We start from the raw sequence: 7,395 nt of genomic DNA on the forward strand, positions 1-7,395 counted from the left end.
CGAGATTCGGTGTTCCAATGGAGTTACGTTCTGATCAAGAATGGAATCTCAAGTTATCTTTAAGTCAAGAGATGTACCAGAACCTGAGTATCCGGAAAACGGACGGGATCAACTCCAAGAAGAGAAGGACGGCTAACGATGTCAGCACCAGCCTAGAAGACGAGATGGGGGACATAAAAGCTTTGTGTTTGGTATCGCAAATATGTCTAATCGGGACGATCGGGAGTAGACACCGACTTTCGTTTCCCTGCAAGACGGAGGTGTTGTGATGGTGTAGTGATAAGTTCTGAACTCTAAGCTCCGAAATTTCTCGGATAATATTTTATATTGCGGATATTACTCAAAAGCACGTTTTAAAAATATATTGAAAAGTACTTGATACCTATCAATGTCGATAGTTTAGTATCGATCCTTTTCCCAGCACCTATAAATCTGATACGATACTGGTATCGAGTAAAGTGTCGATACTTTTGAACTTTTGTGGAACACTAAGAAGAGGAAATACCTAAAGGGGAAATGAGGAACTAACTAGACTATAACTTAGAAACTAGGATACAAAAAAATCATCCGAATTTTCTGCCGATTTCACATTTCTGAACTGGCAAGTCTCAGTCTATTTTATGTTTGAGGGGATTTCCCCACACACAACACAACAAGACATTTTAGAAAAATGCCTTAAACATAATATATAAGCAAAAAATTAAACTAATTTTTCATTACTTATTTAACAGACACCTAGTAAAAATGTTCTGCCCTAGAGAAAAATTTTCGTCCTATTCAAAAACAATGTAGCCGTTAATAACTGATACAGAATTAAAAGGTTTAATACATTTAAGTGATATATATGCTAAGCCTACAAGTTGGTTCTATTCTTAAATTTAAAAGTGACGTGCTTTTATGCGGAAAATTAATCATATAAATTTTAAAGCGCGCATGTAAATTTACTACGTAAGTACCTATCTATTTAATAAATTAAATTGTAATACGTAAGAAAAAACGTAATATTGAACACACCTAATTTGATATTGACCGCAAGATCTGTTAAAAATGCTTTAAGAGGTATGTAAATTTATTTCATATAATTTTTTTTACCGTACAGGAAGGCTGACGGTAGATCACGCTTGTCGAGACACCAATATAAAAAACGAAGACTTGAAAAAGACCCAGAGCGACAAAAGCAAGCAGGGGCATCAGAGTCCATTTTGAAGAAAGGTGATCTAAAAAGACCATCATCACCCATACCAGAAACCGGAGCTATAGCTGAAATTCCACTTAAACCTCGAGAAGAACATACGTCCGACTCCAATATAATCTGTGAACCTGGTGCTTCTACTTCTGGGTCAAGCGCTATTACAAGTGAAAGTGCTATTACAACGGAAGAGGCTATGACAGGTGAAACTGCTATTGTAGGTGAAGGTGCTATTGCAAGTCCAAGTGTTTCTACAGAGTTAACATCTATTGTAGATGTCGACCCAGCTACGTGGCCCAATAGATTAACATACACAGAAATAATACATTTGGTGAATAGGTTCTCCAGACCCACTGTATGAATTTCAATTTCCACAAGATACCAATGGTCGGAGATTTACTTCGAGATACTATAAGAGAAACCTTAATAACGGTGAAGAAATTTTAAGAGATTGGCTTGCATATGCTGTGGCAAAAAATTTATTGTATTGCTTTTGTTGTAAAATCTTCAATACAACTATAACTTCCGGTCTATCTGAAGATGGCTACAAAAATTGAAGTCATGTAGGTGATATGCTTAAATCTCCTGAGACATCACGAGACCATGTAAAAGCAGTAAAATCTTGGGTAGAACTTTCACGTAGGCTCAAATCGTGTCGTACGCCTTGTCCCAGAGAATAATTAAATCAGAAATAGAACACTGGAATAGAATATTGTTACGAATTGCCTCAATCATCAAAATGTTGGCTAAAAATAGCTTGGCTGTTCAAAGTATTTATGATAGTATGTATCAACATAACAATGGTAATTTTTTAATACTAGTAGAGTTGTTAGCCGAATTTGATGCCGTTATGCAGGAACATGTACGCAGAGTTTTGAAAAAAGAGGAGAAACAAGCAACCTACTTAAGTAAAACAATTCAAAATGAGTTTATTAATACAATTTCAGACGGCATAAAAAAACATTATATTATGGAAGCTATCATTACGTCGAAATATTATTCTATTATTTTAGACCGTACTCCAGACGCTAGTGAAACTGAGCCGATGACCATGATAATTAGGTACCTTTTATATTATTCAATCACATGACCATTCAAGAACATTCAGAAATTGTAATAAATGAAAGTTTTTTAGGATTTATACCAATCGAGAAATCAACAGGTCTGGCCCTAACAGAAATTATCGTAGAACAATGACCAGCACTTGGATAAGAGGGCAAGGGTACGTTAATGGATCTAATATGAAAGGTATTGAAAGTGGAGTTAAAGCCAGGATTTAAAGAACCAATCCACGGGCATTGGTGGTTCTTTGCAGTAGTCATTCTTTAAATTTAGTGGTAAACGACATGGCAAAGCCCTTACTGGAAACTACAATTGTTTTTAATACTGTGCAAAAAATAATTGTTATTTTTCACTTTAAGATAAAGGTGGTCAATTCTTTTGAAGAATGCAAAAGGTATTACTCTAACACTATGTTCGCACCGACACAAAATTCGTGTTTTCAAAGACAAAAGAGGTTTTCACGCGAAAACTTGTGTTTACATCCATACAAAATCTGTCAAACGAAAACACAGTTTTCGCTGAAAACACTTTGAAAACTTACATTCCACTCATTATAATCGGCGCCTGCTCTAGTTTAATCGATATTATTAGAACACATATTTTGCGATCCCTAAATGTCAGTTGACAATTTGATTACATTCCATAATTGGTACCCTACAAGAAACTGCTGATGGGTTCGCCAATACACTCACATGTGATATGTCAGTACTGTTAATTTACATTTGCATTTTTAAATTCAGAACTATTCACTGATTGGAGGAAGACGTACGCAGAGCTATTGAGAGGAGGAGATGGTATCAAGTAAAAATAAATTTTTATATTTTCATATTTTATTATATTTTTTCTTGCATTCCTTTTTATATTTAAGTATATTATTATAACTAATTTTGATTAAAAGTTTGAAAGTTATTAAAGAAATAAAAATTTTCTAATCTACTGCGCAAAAGAATTTTTCACTTCTGATAGCATTTCAGTCATTACTGACAATTTTCAGCTATGACGGATTTATGGTCAGCAATGACTCAGAAAAAGACATGAGAGTGAGCAGTATAGATATATAGTGAATCAATTCCGAATACCCATGTGTCAAAGAGAGATGCAAACTCACACACATACGTTTGTTTACATCAGTTTTTGCACAAGGCTCTTAAGAAAATGATAGAAACTTTGTTCTGCGCGCTGACAAAATTTTTTTAGCTATGACTGTCATATTACCCATCAGATGACCGTCACTGTTCTTGTAGGGTACATAACAAATGTAAACAAATAGATGTGTGAACTGTCAATGAAAACGACTTTGGTTCCACAATCCACAAATTATGTTTTCAAGAGGATTTCAATTCGGTGCGAACATAGTATTAGTAAATTAATGCAAAGTAAAGATTCTAACTTAGTTTCCGTCATTAAATTACTTAAAAATACAAAAGATTGCTTTGAAAACTCATGTTCAGATAAGTATTTAACTCAAGTTCTTGAAGATGCCAAAGCCTTAGCTTCTGAAATTGATTGCGAGATGTCAGACTTTGAAAATGTGGCTAGACCTGGTGCACGATCCAAGAAAAAGCATTTAACTTATGAGTGTGTTGAACCAATCATTGAGCACCGTCAAAAATATAAAATTGAAGTATTTTTTCACATTAAAGATACAGCCATAAATTCTTTATAATTAAGATTTTCCCAGATTTCTAAACAGTAAACTTTTTGTATAACATACTCTTACATATATGCCTTAAGATATAATATGATTAGATATAAATGTATTAGAACTTTGTGAGGAGTTGTCAGTCCTTTGTATGTTTTTAAATAGTAATTTATCTCCTCAAGATGTTTTAAAATTTGTAACAGATTTAAGATTTGGTCCAAATATTGCAAGTAGTATTGCGCTGAGGATCCTTTGAACTTTACCGGTAATAGTTGCAACTTGTGATAGAAGCTTTTCTAAATTAAAAATAATAAAAAATTATCTGCGATCCACCATGACACAATAGATTATCTGGATTGGCTATAATTTCAATAGAACACAAGGTTTGCGACAGAATAAATTGATCAGATTTTATTAAAGAATTTGCAGAACAAAAAGTGCGAAGAAAATTACTATAATTACGAGGTAGGATTGAATATTCTGTGAAAATATGTTTAGTTTTTGGTTTCATTATTTTAAAAAATAACTGATTTGTTTTGTAGTAACATAATTGTGTTTTTTACCAGTATTAAATTTTAAAACAAATCTTTTGTTGTGTTGTGTTTTGTTTTTTATACGTACCGTATCAATCTTAACTTAAATTTTATGAACGGATTGACCATAATAAACAACAGTTTGGTCCTAATCTTTTTAACGATTTTGATGAAAAATGTTTATTGTTCCTTTAGTTAAAGGGTAACATTACACAGGCTTTTCTGCAATTTCCAATTGAATGGGAGAAACCTTAACTATTGTTTAAATGACTATAAACTCTCCTTCCAACTACACCGCTTCATCAGGGTAAATAATGTCACACCCTAATACAACACACCACACCTTGGAACACAACTCGCACTCACAACATACACGACCACACTGCACACGATGTCACCACAGAAGTTACCACCATACACGATGACACCCCACACAATCAACAAAAAGAGGGATTGGATCATCAATTCAACACATTCGAAATAATTCCGATCTCTTTGCGCAACGTAAATGTATGAAATCGCTATCTCCGCTACCAACCGTCAAAACTTTCTGAGTTTAAAATCGTAGTATTAATTTTTATCACAAAAGTGTTAAACCAATAAAAAACTTGTGAAACATTCAATAAAAAAATAAAGAATATTTCAATTTAAACCTTAAAAAGGCGTTTGTGAAAGAAACGGGAAGTAATAGTGTCAATGTTGAGTGCTAACATTATAGCATAATTATTCAACTATAAAACCTAACGAATATACAATTTACTACTCAAGAAGAATAAAAAAAGCGTAATTTCACTAAAACCAGGGATAAAGGGACGCTTATTGCAGTGTGAGAGCGCTTCAAAATTAGCGTCTTTTATAACATTTTGCATTGTAGCCAGATCAGTCAAAATAAAAATTGTTGGACATTTAAACTAAAACACCCAACATTTATTGAGATTAAAATTATTATATATATATCCGATTAACATATGGAGGAACTATTAAAATCCTTTTTTGTGATTTTGTGATATTTTAAAACAACTGGTTTTTGAACATTCAATAGTTGAGAGAGTTGAGCATTCCTTCATCTCTGCTACAAATTTGGCTTTTAGAGAGGTGAGTTCTTCTTTTTATAAATATGTTGTAAAATTAATTATATTTATATTGTAAAATTAATTTGTTTTACTTTATACATAGAAAAACGCGACACAAAACCGATCAATAAGGTACGCATTGTGGTATGTGTTTTGTTTTTATAACCAAAACTTTTATTGTTACAGAAAATTTGCAGCATTGCGGAAAAATTGCATTCCTAGAATAAAACCAATTCAGGTGAGTAAATTATTAATTAATAACTTTAAAAAGTGAACAAATATAGTTAGTTAACTAATATTTAATATAAGAAATTATGTTTTAGATTGATAAAAATGCAATTTAAAAATAATTATGTTGGAGGTTCAAGACGATACATGGATTTTGATTGGTATTGGTATACCATCGTTTGTTGGAGAGATTTTGCCTCATTTTCACTAATTTGTAAACGTTACAAAGAACGATTGGTGGATATTGGGCTTGTCGTCACCCGGTATTGTAACAATGCGAAGAGTGGCTTCATTTTTTGACAAGATGTTGAAATCAAGCATAAGGAAAGCCAAACGTGACACATATGTAGGAGTCTCTTATTGTTGGGCCATATCTCTTAGCATTATCCAATGACACGGCGAAACGTTATGAAACACAATGTAAAAAATAACTGCAACGTATTGGTGATGGCAGGTCGGACCTGGCAAAGGCCTTAAATAGAGACGAGCACCATGCACCCTTAAAAACAACACCGTTATCGGAAAGTGTTGGGCGTAAAGTTCGCCTCGGATCGGAAAGTTAAACCAAAAATTGGACTCGGTACCATTCACAGACCGTTTATAGTTCTACAGTCAATACGACACGAGAGTTAGTCTCTTTTTAGTTACATATGCCTAAGGAATGAAAGAACCTTGTGCCTAGCTTGAAGATACCCAAAAGCCAATATTTCAGTATCTCCTAACTGGTATTAGAGTAATTAATCTAATTGCTACCTCGCTTGTCAATCTCGTTCATAAATGGCTTCATTTTCTATGTATTTTTTATTTCAGAGGCGTCCTGAACAGTTTTCCTGACATTATTTCAACACGAATGCGATTGGTTAACATCTATGCAAAAGATGAGCAATGACCAGATGACCGATGTGAATCGTCGCACCAATGTTAGTTCCTATGCAGTAATAGCTGAAATGTAGGATTTTAAACAAAATCATGTTACACAAATGAAACCGGCGCTTAAATCTTTTATAGTCGAGTTTTTGGCAAGAAACCTGCGAAGAAATAATGTATGACATGGTGTATAATCGTGATGAAGGGGCCGAATCATATTGTTTAAATAGATACACAATTTATGGAGGATCACACACCACTGATTTATAATTAAAATTGCTTTATTTTTAAGAAAAACTCAGTATCTCGATATATTTTATACAAGTAATAAGTTTTGATTTATTTCGTCATATAAGAACAGTGTTTTATAATAATTCTTCCGGATAGAGTGGTGTGTACATGTAGAGGGAGACTAAACTCATTTAACCAGATATTTTGTATGCATGTAGCTTTATAATTGTAGTATATATAAATATATTGTTAAATGTACTTCTTTAAGTATACAATTTAAGTGTTAATACTTATATTTAACCTATATACATATGTGTAACATAGTATATATCAATATGTACACATTTAAGATATTCATTACTTTGAATAATTAGTTAGTAATAAGATAGTAAGTAAGTAGGTTTTTCAATAAAATAAAGACAAATAAAATAAAAAAATATTGAATTTTATTTTACAAAATTGCAATTGGTTATGTCAACAAGAAGGTAACCGATAAGCTAAAATACGAATTTGTTAAAAGAAACAAATAGGTAATAAATTATGTAACAAATCGAGGCAACAGTTATGCTT

General features: G+C 32.7%; 1 long non-coding RNA gene across 1 annotated transcript; it reads left to right on the forward strand.

Moving 5' to 3' along the window:
- Positions 1-5,398: 5,398 nt before the first annotated feature.
- Positions 5,399-7,166, forward strand: LOC138855913 (uncharacterized). The gene is made up of 3 exons (XR_011395051.1): positions 5,399-5,521; positions 5,603-5,737; positions 6,538-7,166. It is a non-coding gene; the product is annotated as an uncharacterized lncRNA (long non-coding RNA).
- Positions 7,167-7,395: the final 229 nt, after the last annotated feature.

Source organism: Bactrocera oleae, chromosome 3, assembly GCF_042242935.1.
Source record: "Bactrocera oleae isolate idBacOlea1 chromosome 3, idBacOlea1, whole genome shotgun sequence".
NCBI lineage: Eukaryota > Metazoa > Arthropoda > Insecta > Diptera > Tephritidae > Bactrocera > Bactrocera oleae.